An 18,802-nucleotide genomic window follows, 5' to 3' on the forward strand; every position below is an offset into this window, starting at 1 on the left:
CAGAGATTGTGACCTCAGTCTCTACACAAGCAGTACTGGCCAGCAGGTCTAGGCCCTGCCTGTGGGTGTGCTTCACAATTGGTCCTGGCTGCTACATACCACTTGCATTTTGTGTCCTCTGAGTTTGCAGTTTCTTGGCATCCTGGAGGGCCTTAGGTCAGATTTCAGGCCACTTGACTGCCAGGGCACTCAGGTACCTTCAGTCTCACCATCGGTTAAAAGGGCACCGCTAATGGCCAGCTTGCAAGCATTCTGAAAGAGTGGGAGGTGGGAAGAACCATTGCTTCACATTAAGGGCTTTGGTTTATGCTGGGGCTCTGGGCCCTATGCTCAGAGCAGGTAGGTACAACAGCTGTACCCAAATATTGTGGTCAAGGGACAACTCATTTTCCTGTCCTATCAGGGATGAAATGGGTCACCTTGGGTTTGTATTCAGACAAGTGGGACTGCAGTAGCTGGCACTCCGTCATGAAGGGGGACAGAGTACCTACCAAATTCAAGTGTAGTGCCTGGAAGTCTCTGTTGATACCAGCCATGCCCTGGCTTGTCAACCAAGAGGCATCATTTCTCTGAGTTAGAGGAAGTTTGTCAAGAGGATTAGGACTTGACCAAGGTCATTGGAGGGCTGTTATTTTGAGATGGGATCCAGCTAAGCCTCAAGCCCAAACTGTCTTCATGTTGGGTCAATCAGCCCAGACACTCCACACTTGGTCTGCTGACAGCCAGGGAAGTAAAGTCTGTCATCTGATGAACAGCCTGGTGAGTAGTCTGCCCCAAAGCCATCTGTCTTCTCTGGTGGAGGCCTCTGGGACTTGAGGGATCTGTGCATGGGTGCTTTCTCGGCACGAGGGGCCACGTCAGAGCCTCTCACTTATTCCTTAACAACAAGGGGCCTCTGGGAACACACCCCACTCCACTGCAATACACCCTCCACCCAGTCCCACCGTGGTCTCCCCCCGGCTTCCTGTCACACTGAATGTAAAGTCTCAGTTGGTCCCCTCTACCTTGTCCTGCATGGCCCCTGCTTCCTGTTCCCGTTCAGCCCTCCCTCCTTCTCCTGCCCATCTGCCCCAGACTTCTCACCTCTCTGTCGTTCATTAGACCTTTGCATGAACTGCTTCCTTTTCAGATTTCTTTTTAAAGCACTTCAAAATTACATTTATTTATTTATGTGTGTGTGTGTGGGGTGTGTGTGTGGTGTGCATGCACTTGCTGTTGTGTGTGTGTTGAGGTCAACAGACAGCTTGAGAGATCAGTTCTCTCCTTCCATCATGACAGGTCACGAGATAAAGCCCAGGTTGTCAGAGTTGGTGGGCAGTGTCTTGGCTGGCCCCCCTTTCTCATCTTGGCAAGTGAGTGACGTTCCTCCTCTTTTTCCCCCCAAGCAGTGATGATAGACAGCAGAGCCTCCCTCTCTAGCAGCCCTGTTCAGCCATCTTTCCCTGTGTTACTGGGGAGATTAGGGTTCCTGCCTTCCAGTTCTTAGACTAGAAATGGATTCAGAAGGAACTTGAGGATTATTTTATGAGCATTTGAGAGAATAGCAACAGGGTGTGCAAGGCCAGAAGCCTCCGGGAGAAGGGAGAAGGAGAAGAAGCCATGCTGTGTAAATGAGGGTCGCATGTTCAGTGGTGGAGATCAGGGAGCAGTCACATGGTGGATAATCAGATGCATGATGGGAAAGAGGTTGGGGAGGAGCTCCCCAGAATGAGTGAGAAGGCCCAGAGTGTCAGAAAAAGCACACCAAGGCTTTGGCCATTATCTGAAAGAAAGAGATAGAAAAGAAGGAAAAAGAAAAGGTATACTTTCCTGAACAACCCTTAAAAGTTGGTGGGCTCCATGGTGCTACAGGGTGGAAGCTCTGTGAGCTTGCACTAGGGAGGGGTTTCTGGGAGGGAAAAATACGTGATCTCATCAGGGGATCATTAGTCCTTCCCTTCTCTTAGGTGTCTCCAGGTGAATCAGATTTCCTGGGCTGGGGCTGGGTGGACTCCTGCCTAGGTGATTGACAAGCCTAGTTGGATTGACTCCTAAGGGAGAAAACCATAGTATATGATGTTTAGGGAGGCTTAGATTGCCAGGTCTCCACACTAGGCCAGACACAGAATTTAGATTCTATTCTTCTGAACAGGAGGAAAGAGTTTCACCTTAATGGGCCTCAACAAAATCCAAATATGTCCACCTTTTCATATGGCAATCTAAATCCTAAAAGGTGGCAAAGCTGATGTTCGTTCTTCTAGAATTCCCAGAGAAATGGGATGTGAGTCCTAAAGTAGACCAGGAGGTGGGGTTCATCCTCAATGGCCTCTGAGCATGTTAATCCCTATAATACCTGGGCTTGTTCACTGTCCTTCCTGGGGCTATTAAGTTGGTCAGGGTGCGGATTGTTTGTCTCTTGGTCTCCCTGGGTCCCTGGGGCTAGGGGTGGGTACAGTACACCTCTACTGTACGTGAATGGATGGAGCACGAGACCTGCAGGCTTCCCATCTACAGAGAGGGCTCTGCAGCCCCTCTTGGGACCCAGCCTGGACCAAGCTTGCCCACCAGCCACCTAGAGAAGGGAATGGCCTTGCCTGAGGCCAGAGGTAGCTGAAATCTGGAGCCAGAACCAGAGGGTAGGCTTGGGGTGGGATGGGTAGGCTTTGTGCTAGGTGGAGTTTGGATTTAGGAAGCCTCTGGACTCTTGATCTATTCTCATCCTCAGGAAATGCAGAGGGGCTCATTCTAGGCTGATGAGGACTCAGAAGCCCAGATTCTGGGCTCTGTCTGTAGTCCACCTGCCACTCTGCCCATCGTTCTCTCTATACAAGTAGGTGAAGAGTCCCGGTCATCCTTCCCACAAGTGTTTGTAAGCTGCCACTCTCTGTCAGGAAACCAGCCAGGTCCAGCTCCTGCTGTCCAGAGCATCCATTCATGGGATCTAGGAGATAGATGCTGAGTTAGCGTCCTGGTCTAGGTCCCCTAGCAGTGAGGATTCTGATTCAGGGAAAGAGGTACACAGTATTGGTGGGAAGGCACTAGGAGAGCAGTGTGTGGCCAGCAGCAGCCAGAGAAGTCTGGCTTGACAACTCCTCTCTAGAGTATGAAGGTCACCAGGAGCCATCCCACCTTCAAGGGCACTGGGGTTTGTAACCTTCATAGTCAGCCCTTGGCTATAGCTACCTCAAGAGTTCTGTTTCTGAGCATGGTGGTTCCTGTCCACTTAGGGTGGGTTTCCTGAGAAGGGCAGCTGGGGCCGGTGTTCTGGGGCAGAACAGTGCAGTATAATGCGATGCAAGGTTAGGGTGTCGGGGCATAAACTGGGAGGCCTAGCTAGTTAGAGGAACCAAGATAGACCTCTCCAGGGAAGTGACACTTCCTCTGAGGGCTGAGGACTGAACTGCATGGGGAGGGGATTCCCAGGAGGATCTCTGGCACAAACCAGAGCATATAGGAGAGAATAAAAGGAAGCAGGATTGCTGGGCTGGGTTAGGACAGGTGACCAGGGCTCAGAGGGCCCCAGATGGACCCTGTGGATACTGCACAAGGTATCCCACAGGGCCCCATGCATGCCACTCAGGTTCCTGAGGACACTCCACAAGCCTCCATCAATACTATATAGGACACAGGATGCCAAGGGTGAGGGCGCCATGCTGGGACCAACCTTCATTCCCGGCACTCAGTCTCTTTCAGCTCTCCACATACCACGGTTGCTTTGACCTCTCTAGAATGTCGTTGCTCTTGAGAGCAGGAGCGTCTCTTCTCCCTACTCGTGCCTCAGCACTCAGAAGAGCAAACCTTTTACCCAGAAGGTGCCCCATAAGAGATATAAAAGAACCACAGGAAGAAGAGGTGGGCTGTTGTTCCTAGCTGGGTGGGAGGGGAGCGTCCGTGATGGGGGGCAGGGAGGATGAGACCCTTGGAGAGCCAGGAGGCTTTTGTGGAGCTGCCCCGGAGGTAGAGGGGAGGGGAAGCAGGCTGCATGGTAATCGCTAGACCCAGTTTAGGAACTCACTGCTGAATGCTTTAAAAATGTCCTGTGTCCTGTGTCATCCTTTTAGAATAACACTTTGAAGGACATTACGTCAAAAAGAGTACCCAGGCTTTCAAGGGAAACCCACGTTACTGGAACACGGTTTCAGCATCTGATGAATCCGTTTGTGGTGAGCTGCACCTCTTCACTAACCGTTGGCCAGCAGGGCCTGCCACACTGGTCTTTGCCTTCCTCAGCAAGCACAGCCACTCTTCGGAAGCATCCCAAGAAGGCCCAGGGCATCGGTGTGCTCTCTGCTCTGTGGATGACAGAATTGAAGGCACCACTGCCGTCAGTGCCTCTGTCTGGTGCCCCAGGCCAGGGAGTGAGCTTCTCTCTACCTCAGTCTTCTTCTCTGTGAAATGGAGCTGATGATCAGAACACAGCTTGTGAAGATCTCTCGAGTGACCTTCCCTGACTCAGAGATACTGCTGGTAACAGTGCTCAGCACCCGCAGGACTTCGTTAAGCACAGGCTCCAATGTCCCTGGCAGGGTGGCCTTGAGCTGGTGCTCAGTGAGTTTGAGGAGCAGAGAGAAGGCCAACTGAGCTGAACTACTGAGAGCCAGCAACAAGGCCCAGACTAAGAGCAGTAGACAGGGCCTGGGGCTGGGATTTTAAGGAGCTGGGTCCATGGGTCCTGAAGGGTCTGGCTGCCTGCTGAATGGCTTGAGAGCCGGTGGATGAGGACTAGGCTTGGCCAGAATGATGGCATCTGATGGACATTTTAAGACATTCAAAAATGGCACAGCCACCTTGGAAGTCAGTTTGACAGCCCCCTCCCCTTACTTCCCTTCTCCACTTCCCTCTCCCATTTTTTTTTCTCTCCTCCCTTCTCTTCCCTTTCTGGGGTGGAACCTGAGGCCTGTGCATATTAAATGCATGCCCTATCACTGAACCACACCCACATCTGGCTTGACCTTCCTTCCTTCCTTCCTCCCTTCCTTCCTTCCTTCCTTCCTTCTGTTTTTTTTTCTATATTATGTTTCTTTATTTGCCTATAGTTGAACTACTTTACTGTCCAATAATAATTCCATTTTAAAATTAACATTAGACTTACATATATGAACATTTTGCTTAAAAAGAAATCCTGAGGTATAAAATTTTAAATTTCAATGTTATAACAAAAAATCTTTACAAATTTAAGGCTGGGTGTGGTAACATGTGGCCATAATCCAGTCAGTCAAGAGGATGAAGGAAGATGGAGATTAACAGTAGCCAGGGCCACAGTGTGAGGCTGGAGCAACAGTGTGAGTTCAAAGACTGTACGTTACCCATCAGCACTTCGTTTCTTAGCAAAGTGTTTTTTTTTTTTTTTTTTTTCAACTCACCATGATCGAACAAATGTCCTTGCCCAAGGAGATTTCTAAATTGGCTACAGTTTCTCCATGACTGATTATATTTACAAACAATCACCCATGGGTATGTATCCTCAAGATAAAGATAACATGAAGAATTTATAAATGTACACACACGACACAAATATTGAAAGCACACTGCCACTGTGCCACATCCTGAGCCCAATTTATTTTTAAATTTCAAGTGAGCTCCCACTGTCGTAAGTTATTTGATGCCTGCTAATGTGGGTCTGTGGGATTTCTTAGTGGATCTTGGCACAGAGTCAGGAGAACTATAGCGGTCTGTTTTACTACAGTGTGCGCCTCAGCCTGATGACCTTTATTGGCTTTTGGTGCCGTGTCAGGCTCAGCTAGGAGGTGGCTGTCTTCACTCGTAGGGTTTTGCACTGATGCGGGATTGGATGTCACACAAGGCACACTTCAAGTAGAAAGCTTGGCTCCTTTTTTTTTTTTTTTTTTTTTAATGTGACATCTTGTTGAGTTTCTCACGTTAGCTCTTGACCTTGGGAGTCTTGTCAACCTCAGAGGCTCAACACTTAAGCTTCTGCTGCACTCCATGGTTCAAATCCATGCTCCTACCTGAAGACCACCTCAGGTTTGGCTGTGGGGTGCTCCAAGAGCACCAGGCTGCTGTAGGTGTCCAGCATCACATCCTTGCAGAGGTTCCTCTAAGGTCCTGCCACTCTTGACAGGTGAAGTCCACAGCTGCGTTCTCAGATGATACTGACCCCATTTCCAGCTTCAGGGGCATCCAGCATCCTCCCTGTGACAGCGGCCACGACAGAGCCTCCTGCTTGCTCAGGAGAGAATGAATGTGGCAAAAATGTCCCAAATCCAGCAGTTTCTTAATAAATCCAGACATAGGCTGACTTTTCAAATCATCTCAGCCTTTCCATGAGCCGTGGCTACTGAAGAGAAAAGAGAAACGACGCTATGCCCATACACAAGCTTGAGCTGGTGTTAGGGTAGGTAGCTCTCTTTTGACTAGGAGGTAAGGTGAGCCCCTCAGCTGATGAGCAGGCACAGAGGATACTAATAATGACCCTTACGTATTTGTGACCTGAAGTGGCATCTCTGGCTCTAGAAACCAAATATGCAAAAGACAGATTTACAAGAGAAAAGCATCAGCGTTTTAAATTCATTTGAATAATTCTGTAGAGCTAGGGATGGATCCCAGGCTGACTAAGATACCCCCTTTCTAGACAGATAGTGATGAATTGTCTAAAACGATGGAACTTGCACTGCGGGTGTGGGTCAGTGGGTTCCGGAACAGTCGTTCACCAGAGGCGTGCGGGCAGAGGCCGAGGGATGTTTCTATAGGTCCAACACAGCCCCAGGGCCCAGACTTGGGGCCTAAGATTGCTTCTCTCCCCTGGTAGGAGGAAGGCACCATCCTCCTCAAAGTTAAGGGAGTCTGCAGCCTGCGTAGAGGGATAGGTAAGGCACAGGGTCATCTTCCACAATTACAGCTTCTTGATGTTTTTAGCATATCAGGTTGATGTGTGTATTTTACCCTGGCATGTCCCTAACTGCTTCCTGGCTAACTAGACCATGGCCCACTGCATGATGGGATCTTACTGAATAACAATAAAAAAAAATGGGCACAACAGGATGTTCTTGACACCATAAAGTGGAATGAAAGAAGCCAGACCCAATGGGCTTCCTGCTGTGTTCCATCACATGACCGTCAAGTGACATTCTGAAGAATACAAAGCCCCAGGCTCAGAGCACAGGTGTAGGGAAGGGGCTGGGGTACGGAGGATATGTTTGTGTGCAGGAGGAGGTGGGGAGGTGCAGGGGGTGTCTGTAGATGCTTCGAAGCTCACAAGACTGGGCGTATGCAAATTGCACCTGATTTTTTTAAAAGGGGAAAGAAAAAAAAAAAAAAAAGGAACCAATGGAACTGGCACGTAGAGGCACCAGGGTGTGTGGATTTCAGACCGGAGAGCAGGTGTGAGGGTGGAGACTAGCGAGACAAAGGTGTGGATGGAGCTGAATGCCCAGCGGTGGTAAAGGCCCCATTAAGATCCTGAGCACAGTGGCTTGAGTAATATCAGAACTTCGAAGGCTGAGGCAGGAGGATTTTTTGTGAGTTCCAGACCATCTGGACTATATAATGAGTCCTGTCTTTAAAAGAAGAAAGGAAGAAAGAAAGAAAGAAAGAAAGAAAAGAAAGAAAGAAAGAAAGAAAGAAAGAAAGAATTTAAAAGGAAGGGAGGAGGGAGGAGAGGAGGAAGGAAGGAAGGAAGGAAGGAAGGAAGGAAGGCAGGCACAGCGGGGTCAGTAAGGAGGCTGATGAGGCAGTGAACAGTGTGTGAGTGTGTGAGTGTGTGAGGGTATGAGTGTGTGAGGGTATGAGTGTGTGAGGGTGTGAGTGTGTGAGTGTGTGAGTGTGTGAGTGTGTGAGGGTCTGCCGCTCAATGACAGAAAGCCAGTGGAGCATTTGGGGGAGAGGGTCTTGGGTCATAGCAGCTACCTGTCTGGAGCCTCCACCTCATGCCCGCCTTCTACATACATCTACCAGAAGTATGAAAACCATAGCCCGTACGGTGTCTGGAGGCTGGGTAGGGTGGTGTTACGGTTGTAGGGGTGGTTATGGGTTAGGCCGAGACAGGTAAGGAGAGACAACTGGAGAGGACGGATGTCCTTGAGAGAGTAAAAACCATGTCCTGATGTTTTCCTCAGGGTTCTTGGTTTGTGTTGTCTGATGCAGACTGATTTCCTCTTCAGGGCTGCAGTGTGTTCCTCATAGGGCTCCCTGGACCAAACACCTGTCTCTCCCTTTCCCTTCACCGGTTCCGGCCCCAGGAGAGCAGTGGGCAAGTATCCTCTACCCTCCAGAGCTAGACACACCGTCCCCCTCAGGTGGTGTGTGTGCAAATCAAATCAGCAGTGTCTGGAGCTGGTTGTACTCGTCTGGAGTGGGAAGTGTGTGTGTGTGTGGGGTTGTGTCACACCTCACTGGGGAAGACCTGCAAGCGTGTTCCCACAAAGATGAACAAAATGCTTCCCCCGCCCCACCCCACAACAGTGTCTCTTCTCTTTAAGACTCTCTCTGTTGATTTCTAAGTGTTGAACTTTGCCATGGAGAAAGACTAACATTCTTATCCCCGGCAGCTGTGGAAAAGCCCTTGGCTGAAATGCCATGGCTCTCTACACTATGCTACTGTGTAGAGACATTAACTAGTGAGGGGCTGGGTGTAGATGTAACCAACAGTCTTATTAAATAAGAAACACAGAACCAATGTAAAAGAGAAAGCCGAGAGGTCAGAGCTCAGAGCTAAAATCTCACCCTTCCTCCTGCGGTGTCCCAGCTTCCCGAAAGAGAGCTATATCCTGTCTGTCCGTCTTTTTATAGTATTTTGTTCTGCCTTCTCATTGGTTATAAACCCAAACACGTGACTGCCTCATCACTGTCTGTATGTACAGCCCCCCAGGTCTTAAAGGCATATATCTCCAATGCTGGCTGTATCCCTGAACACACAGAGATCTATGGGATTAAAGGCGTGTGCCACCACCGCCACACTCTTGCTATGGCTCTAATAGCTCTGACCCCCGGGTAACTTTATTTACTAACATACAATCAAAATCACATTTCAGTACAATTAGAATACCACCACAGCTGGGCACCTGCCATTTACAAGAAGAAACATTTAGAATAGACTCCTAGATCCTGGGCCCCATCCTTCTTGGATCACTCCCCTAGGGAGGTTACACAGTGCAGAGGTCATGTGTGGGCCTGGCTAGCGACAATGACGTCACCTGCACATTAACAGAGCAGCAGCGTCTCAGCAGAGAGGTCTCAAAAAGTCAGAGCTGGCAGGTGATGGCACGTTATCATTCAAGGACGACAGATGACATCAGTTCAAAAGAGTACAGGGTAACTGGTCCTGAAGCTGTGCAATGTCATTCACACATGTGTGTTTCTGTGTGCATGTGTGTGAGTGTGTGTGTGTGTGTGTGTGTGTGTGTGTGTGTGTGTTCCTTTGCTTCTCCACGTGTGCATCTGTGCGTTTGTTCCTCTGGATGTTCATATGTCTGTGTTTTCCAGTTTGAAAGCTTCCTGGCCTCAGCGGGAGAAATCCTGGAGCCGACTGGGATCACTCACCAAATGAAAGGCATGGGAAGGCTGACGTTGACATCGGGTTGACTTATGTTTGGACAGTGGTGCATGGTGTTCTCGGCCTTCACAGAGCATTCTCTGCAAGGGCTAGGAGATGAGGCCCTCTGTTTAGAAAATGGCATGGCGGACAACCTTCCCAAGTGTCATCATTATTGAACTCTACTGGGAATCTAAATTCTGGGCAAAGCTTTACAATTTCAATGACCTTCAGTGACGTCTTACGTGGAATCAGGATTTTGGCTCTTTGGCTAAGAGCCACACCAACTTTTCATACTCTTCATCGTTTTATTTTTGCTTATTTTGTTTTTAAGGGGAAATGCGTGGAAATTCTACTCATAGGGGTACAGTTGTTGGGCAGGAAAGATGGTTCAGTCAGTAAAGTGTTGGCCAAACAAGCATGCAGACCAGAGTTCGGATCCCCAGAGCCCATGTAAAAGCAGCAGGCACCTGAAATTCCCATGCCGGGGAGTTGGAGACACGACACCCGGGCAGTTTAGATGAATCAGTGAGCTCTGGGTTCACCAACAGACCCTCTCTCTAAGGAGGTGAGGGGAGATTGAGGAAGACTTCCAATATTGACCTCTGACCTTGTATATGTGCACTTTCAGCCCCCAACTTGTTCTCTCTCTCTCTCTCTCTCTCTCTCTCTCTCTCTCTCTCTCTCTCTCTCTCACACACACACACACACACACACACACACACACACACACACATACACACCCCTAAATAAATAAATAATCCACTTGGAACCATTGGAACCAGTAGAGGACAGAAACCCCCTAGTTGTTGGAATGTGTACAAGACTATGTACAAGTCACATTCTGGTGTCTTTGGTTCTTGGCACCTGGACCGATAAACACCCTTAAAGAGAACAGCTAAGTCTTCTGCCTTAACCAGCAAGCACAAGTCCAAATAGCTTTTCTGCAATGGGGTAGCAGGGGACACAGGATGGTTACTCAAGTTACAGTGGAAAAATACAAAGATTAACTTTAATTTCTGTAGAAGGACCCAATAAAAAATTGAATATTCCATCAGGATTGCCAATTTTGTTCGCCTTTTCCTCCTTTGTACGCGTTACCTGCTGGGGTAGAGTTCACAAAAATACATTTGCCGATCAAAGAGAAAGGAGTTGGAATGCGAGTGATGAAGCTGTCTCGACTCGTCACGACCGTTGGCAACGTCATCAGCAACATGGCTCCTTCAACTGCTGGAGTCCGTTCATTAACATCCAACATGGAAAATTGAAACTGCCACCTGCGCGCGCGCGCGCTGTGTGTGTGTGTGTATGTGTGTGTGTGTGTGTGTGTGTGAACACAGCCTTGGCTTTTTAAGAATCTAAATTAAATGGGAATAGATTGGTACCAGAGGAGTCAGATCCACCATATTTTTTTTTCTAAGCAAGAGAAAACACAAGTCACATTTATACTGAGATGAGGTAATAGCTTTATTTCGTGTGCTGAAACACTCCTGAAGGCTCAGGGACAAAGGGCTGGAATCAAAGCATTTGTGATGTGTAGATAACATGATTCCTTGGGGTAGAACAGCCACCTTTTCTGCTGTTTTAATAAAACATAATCGTGGTGTATAAAAATAATACAAAATCTCAATGCTAATGTCTTTTGGAATAGAACCATGCTGATTCATCCATGGATAGATGACTGCCTTTGTACAGCTATGGCAGAATTTAGTATTTGTGAGAGACCATATGGGCTGCAAACCCTAAAATATTTAATATCTCATTGTTTATAGAAAACATTTACATAGCCTCTGATGTGAGCTCCGAGAAGCAGCCGGCTTCATCTATTTTGTACACTGATGCATTCTGACTAATGTGGAAGGCACTTACTAAACTTATATGTAATTAATGAGTGGCCATCCATGGCTAAATGGCTAGATAGATGGATAGGGTAGGTGGATGAGATAGATGGATGTGTGGGTGGATGGGATAGATAGATGTGTGGGTGGGTGGGTGGGATAGATGGATGTGTGGGTGGATGAGATAGATGGATGTGTGGGTGGATGAGATAGATGGATGTGTGGGTGGATGAGATAGATGGATGTGTGGGTGGGTGGGATAGATGGATGTGTGGGTGGATGGGATAGATGGATGTGTGGGTGGATGGGATAGATGATGTGTGGGTGGATGAGATAGATGGATGTGTGGGTGTGGATGGGATAGATGGATGTGTGGGTGGGATGGGTGGGGGTGGGATAGATGGATGGTGGGGGTGGGTGGGGTGGGATAGATGGATGTGTGGGTGGATGGATAGATGATGTGTGGGTGGATGGATAGATGGATGTGTGGGTGGATGGATAGATGGATGTGTGGGTGGATGGAATAGATGGATGTGTGGGTGGGTGGATGGAATAGATGGATGTGTGGGTGGTGGATGGATAGATGGATGTGTGGGTGGTGATGGAATAGATGGATGTGTGGGTGTGGATGTGTGGGTGGATGGATAGATGGATGTGTGGGTGGATGGAATAGATGGATGTGTGGGTGGATGGATAGATGATGTGTGGGTGGTGGGATAGATGGATGTGTGGGTGGGTGGGATAGATGGATGTGTGGGTGGATGGATAGATGGATGTGTGGGTGGTGGATAGATGATGTGTGGGTGGATGGATAGATGATGTGTGGGTGGATGGGATAGATGGATGTGTGGGTGGATGGATAGATGATGTGTGGGTGGGTGGATGGGATAGATGATGTGTGGGTGGGTGGATAGATGATGTGTGGGTGGATGGAATAGATGATGTGTGGGTGGGTGGATGGGATAGATGGATGTGTGGGTGGGTGGGATGTGTGTGTGGGTGGATGGATAGATGGATGTGTGGGTGGATGGGATAGATGGATGTGTGGGTGGATGGGATAGATGATTGTGTGGGTGGGTGGGTGGATAGATGGATATGTGGGTGGATGGATAGATGGATGTGTGGGTGGGTGGGATAGTGATGTGTGGGTGGGATGGGATAGATGGATGTGTGGGTGGATGGATAGATGATGTGATGGGTGGGTGGGTGGGATGATGGATGTGTGTGGGTGGATAGATGTGTGGGTGGATGTGATGGGTGTGGGATGGATGATGGATATAGATGGATGTGTGGGTGGGATGGATGATGATGATGGATGTGTGGGTGATGGGATAGATGGATGTGTGGGTGGGTGGGATAGATGGATGTGTGGGTGGATGGGATAGATGGATGTGTGGGTGGGTGGATGGGATAGATGGATGTGTGGGTGGGTGATGGGATGGATGGATGTGGGGTGAGTGGGATAGATGGATGTATGGGTGGGTGGATAGATGGATGTGTGGGTGGATGGGATAGATGGATGTGTGGGTGGGTGGATGGGATAGATGGATGTGTGGGTGGGTGGATGGGATAGATGGATGTGTGGGTGGGTGGATGGGATAGATGGATGTATGGGTGGGTGGATGGATAGGCCGATGAGTGCATGGAAGAATGATCATTATGTGATGTTGGGACTGACTAGGGACTTTAAGTCTGGTAGCAGTCTCCATTCCTGTGGGAGTTTATTCAGTGAGTCCCAACCTCCTGCTAATAAAGGCTCATCAGACAGAAACTGGAGCTTCCGTCAGGAGAGGCTGCTGGAGGAAGACTGGGCTGGGGTTCTAATGATGGTGGCTGAATAATGGGCTGCAAGTCTACCATGGAGCAGAAGATGTGGAGACCAGAGGGGCTGACAGATAAGGAGAGAGTGTGGGGGAGCAGGAGATGGTGACCGGGGATTGACACTTGGAGGTCCTGAGTGAGAAGGACAGAAGTTGAGGTCACAGAGTCGGGTGCCAGACTGTCATTTTCCAGAACATCTAGATCGCAGGACTGTGCCTGAGCCTGACTTCTGGCACTGTGTTTTCTGTTCTCGTCATCCAAATTATCACCTATATAACCAAGGACTTTTCCACCCAGCTTTTCCTGGGCTGGCCCATCAGAGCTTCAGGATGGAGGCTGAACTGTGTCCTCCAAGTTCATGACCTCCTGTTATCGCAGAGTGTTAACTCAGTGTTTGGAGTATTTAAAGAGATGATTAAGGTGAAGTGAGATCAGATGAGATTGGGACGATGACAGACAGAGGGATGACCATGGGATGACAGAAAGAGGGATGACCAAGTGTAGACAGAAGAAGATGCCACAGATACCATCTGTAAGCTAATGAAATGCCATTTCCTGGAGGCCCAGCTGGGGTCCCTGGGGGAAATTAATCATGTTCATATCACTTCCGGGATAGAGAGGAAAGATGTTCCCACTGGGAGAGACACTACTTTATATTTCCTACTCATAATGTGTCCATGAATTACCAGCTTTGACCTGCCGATGAACCTGAGTGTCCCTCCCGGCACGGCTGACTGGGAGCCACTGTCTGGGGGTGGGGGTGGGGAAGGGGCAGCACAAATGGAATGTGCTGGTATTGCCAGGCCCCAGGTTCTCAAAGAAGCCACCTGAGAGAAGTAGGTGGAGAGTTTACTCTATTTGAAAAAAAAATAAAAAGGCCGGGCGGCGGCGGTGGCGCACACCTTTAATCCCAGCACTCGGGAGGCAGAGGCAGGTGGATCTCTGTGAGTTCGATGTACTGAATTTAAAAGTCTTATCATAAAATCAAACCCGAGCGAGTTATTGTCCATGCTGAGATCAGAAACAGGACAAGCACAGCTATCACGGCCATCCTCAGCTGGTCTTGTCTCCTCAGACTGGAGGCCTCTGAGTCCTCATCCGGATGGTCTCAGCTCAATGTTTGCTGGAAAGCCTGAAGCTTAACCAGCCACATGCTTAACCAGCCAAATTCCTCTAGTTCTTGCCCTCACGCCTTATATATCTTCCTGCTTTCTACCACCTCCCTGATTAAAGCTGGCTTTCTGATTAAGGCTGGCTTTCTGGATTAAAGGCGTGTCACCATGTTTGGCTGTTTCAATGTGGCCTTGAACTCACAGAGATCCAGAGGATTTCTATCTCTGGAATGCTAGGATTAAAGTGTGATGCACCATTTTCTAGCTTTGTATCTAGTGGCTGTCTGTTCTCTGACCCAGATAAGTTTATTAGAATACACAATATTTTGGGGGACACAATACCCCCACAGTTCGAGGCCAGCCTGGGCTACCAAGTGAGTTCCAGGAAAGGCGCAAAGCTACACAGAGAAACCCTGTCTCGAAAAACCAAAAAAAAGAAAAAAAGAAAAAAAAGAAAAAGAACAGAAACCATGCTGCCTTTTCTTGATTGCGACTTTCTCAGGATCGCCATAACGGCACTTGAGCATTGACACATGTCTGATAAGCGAAGAGGCCTCACCAACACAGTCAAGTAAGGTCCGAGAAGACATGTTGTGGTCAGCTGCAGAACTGCTGCCCAAGTCCACAGGCCCTCCTCCCTGTGGGTGTCCAGCCATGGAAAAGGGACTTTGTGGGTGTGACCAAATGCTAATGGTCTTCAGACGAGGGTGAGTTAGTTCCTGGGTCAGCTAACTACCGTCAAAGGTGTTTTTCTAAGATGGAGGCAGACAGAGAAGGAGGTGAGTAAAGTAAGGAAAGACAGCAGCCACCAGTAGCTGAGAGAGCAAGGACCAAATTCTACACAGTCTCTACTGAGAGACATGCTTCTAACATGTGGATTTCAGCCAACAGACTTTGGACAGGCCTCTGGTACTTAAGACAATATGTTTTGTGTGTGTGCTAAAAAAAAAAGATTATAAGCTGGGTAGGGGTGACTCTTGCCTATAATCTTATCACTTGAGGGCCTGCGACAGGATTGCCATGAGTTCAAGGCTAGCATGGGCTACCTAGTAAGTTTCAGACCAGCCTGTGCTTCAGTTTTGTTTTGTTTTGTTTTTTAACTAGCATACTTTCCTCCTGCAACATGATGGGTTTTACAATGGCAATTTCACTCAAGCACGTGATGTGCTGTACGTGCCCTCCCTGTCTTCCCGCTAGGCCCACATGGGAGAGAAGATACAACTTACTTGTCTTTTGGTTTCACTCACTATGATGTTGTCCAGTCCCCTTCTCTTTTCCTGAATGTTTTCTTTTTCTTTTTCTTTTGAAACAAACTCCATTGAAATAGACCTCCATTTTCTCTTGCCCACTTGCCTGTTGGTGGGGATGTCACTGTTTTCATAACTCAGCTGTCATGAAGACCGTGGCAATAAGTAGCTTCCTCTGTGGCTGACTAGATTCCACCAGGCTTCCCAGTGTCCATCTCTCCCTACTCACCCCACACCAGAGTTGTGACTACTCAAAGAGATTCTGATGACCACCGTACTCACTTTTCATATTTTCTGTCTGTTTTAGGAGCTTTTAAAATATTACACGGCTTACCCTCTACTTCCATATTGTAAATATTCTCTCTCAGTTTCTTTCCACCTTTTATTTTGAGATAGAGTCTCAGCAAGTAGCCCAGGCTAGCCTTGAGCTCTCCACAACTCAGGTTGGCCTCAAATCCGTAGCCTCTTGCCTCAGCTTCCTAAGTAGCTGGGATCATAAATATGTGTCACTCTGGATGTGGTGAGACACTCTTTTAATCCCAACACTTGGGAAGCAGAGGCAGATGGATCTCTGTGAGTTAGAAGCCAGTCTGGTCTATATAGCCAGTTCTAGGGCAGCCAGAGCTACACAGTAAGAACCTGCTAAAAACAAAACAAAACAAAAAAAGACAAAACAAACCAACAAAATCCCTGTGGCTCCCGGCCTTGTAGGATAGTTTATCTTAATTGCCATCTGGAATCAACTGAGAGGCGTGACCCTGGGCTTCCAGGAAAGATTACCTTGGGGAGGCAGGAGATCCTTCCATAGCGTGGACAGCATCTTCTGGCAGTGGTCCAGATCTGAAGAGGTCAGGAAAGCAATGGGGCCCACTTATTGACCTTTCCTTCTTGCAAATGAGGCCATCTATCCTATTACTGATGCCTCTATCAGCTTCTTTTCCAAAGTGGACTGAAGAGCAGTGACTCTCTGGAATCCTCAGGCCTTTACTGATACTACTGAAGCATCCAGCCTTGGGACTGAGTATCTACTGGGCTCTTATCCTCTCCAGCATGTAGATAGCCATTGTTGGACTACCCAGCCCATATCATGCAGGCCACCTAATAAATCCTCAGAGCGCTCTTAGGGAAGGCATGTATACCTGTGTGACAAGTCTGACCACCCGGAGGCTACCAGGTAATGTGGGCTCTGATCACAGTCTTTCCAAGCCCTATGTGTAAGCACCTGGGTCCTGTGAACCAGCCAAACTCCAGAGGCCACTTTTTGTCCCCAGTAGGACAGGAGAGTTTCCTAGAAGGGACTTGGGATTCCCAGAGTATCCATGGCAGAGCAAGCCACTCAGGTCTACAGAGAGATGCTCAGGTATTGTCATAGCTGACTTGATCCCAAACATTGGCATTAAGTATGAAGTCCAGTAAAGGACATGGGAGAGAGCTGTGTAGCAACCCTCATCTTCTTCAGCTGTATATCCAGGGGTGGCACTGCTCTGGTAGCTCTGTCGTTAGCTTCTTCCACAGTGGCCGAGCCAGCACTGCGCTCTGTTCCTCCCAGCAATGGGTAAGCATTCCTCGCTCCTCTGTCCTTACTAGGGTTCGCTGCTTGTTTTCCAGATGATAGCCATACCATTGGGGCACAATGAAACCTCAACGTAATTTTGACTTGCATTTTCCTAATGGATGCAGGAATAAAATGGACATCTTTTTATATATCCATTGGCCCATTTTATTACTTCTGAGAACTGTCCAATTCATTTACCCATTTATCGATTAGGTGATTTATGGGTTTGATTTTGGCGTTTTAGTTCTTTAGTTCTTTATAGATTCTAGATATTAAACTCCAGTCAGATGTATCACTGGCAAAGAAGGACTCCCTCTTATTCTGTTGGACCTCTCCACTCTGCTGATTGCTCCTTTCGTAGACTTTTAATCTCATGCAATCCCATCAGCCAGCTCTTGCTCTCCTCTCCTGGGCTATGGGATGGCAAGGCACATTGTGAGTAGATGTCCTGATCCTGCTCATCAGGCCTGTGTTTGCTTGGTGCTTTTGTTCGTGGTTCCTTTATGGATCTCACTCTCATTTTGTAGCTCAATGTGCCTTTCTCATGGGATGCAGGTGACATGCGAAGATTCACAAGTAAATATCCCATATATTAGGAGGCAGCAAGCGGCAATCCTTCTCAGGACTCCATACTTAAGCAAGATGAGACGATTAATTCTGTGATCGCCAGTGGCTTTAGAAACCATCCCAGCCAGATATGAAATGCTTTACAACTCATTAACGACTTGCTAAAGTAAGGGCTTGGGAAGTCAATGAGTTGGCGAATGTGGCCATTTGCTCATTGTGAAGTCAACTGCTCAGCTCGGCACACTTCTCCAAGCACGCTAGGCATCATAGAGCCAACCGCTCAGCGAGGCACACTTCTCCCCAGAACCCAGCTGAGATGATAGCTCATTTAGTCTTGCTATCAAAGTCACCATCAGAAAAAAAAAAAAAAAACAGATGCAAATTACCATGAATTTAGAGATGATTTGATCCCTTTGTGCTCCAGTCTTCTGTCTCGTATAGGGTCCCAAAGTATTCCGAAGCAATGAAATGTGTGCTGTCACGTGACCTTTCTTCAAGGCGATAGTGTTCCATTTGTCATTTTTTCCTCCTGAAGAGTCTTATGACATGGGGGGAAATTGTGATTTTCTAGCGTGACTAGATCAATACGAGTGGACCGTCTGGGTCTGGTGCAGTAGAGCAGTCAGCCCTGGGGCCGGAGTTCACAGCCCCCCCGTCTGTACTTCTGCTTCTACTACTAACAAGGATGGGCAGACGTGACACTGCCAGTTTCAGCTTCTGCATCAGGAAGGGGCACTTCAGGGCTTCCTAGCTAGGCCTTGAGTGGAGGTGCTGTTCCAGGCTCCTCTGCGGTGGCTTCTGCTCTTTGCCAGCTTCTGTCTCGTTTGTATTTGGTGCCCTTGACTGTGGTTTGGGTATGCTGGGGACTTGGTGCCCAACACAACAGCACTGAGTTTTCATTCACAGACTTTTCATACTATGTGAGTTCACACTGGGTATGTCTTAGGATTTGGGGGAAGACTGAGGCATGGCAGACAACCTCCCCGAATGCTCATTTCTGGCAAGTTGACAAAACTGCACGACTCAGCGACACCTTCTGCAACACAAAGGAAATTCCATCGGTTTATAGGCCCTTCATAGAAAACCTGGAACGTGAGTCCCACAGATGCCGGCGTCTGTCCCAGCATGCCCGACTGCAGGGCACCAAGACAGTTAGAGTAGTTGAGGAGGGGACAGGCACAGTGAGACAAAGA

This window comes from Peromyscus leucopus, chromosome 8b (genome assembly GCF_004664715.2).
Source record: "Peromyscus leucopus breed LL Stock chromosome 8b, UCI_PerLeu_2.1, whole genome shotgun sequence".
NCBI lineage: Eukaryota > Metazoa > Chordata > Mammalia > Rodentia > Cricetidae > Peromyscus > Peromyscus leucopus.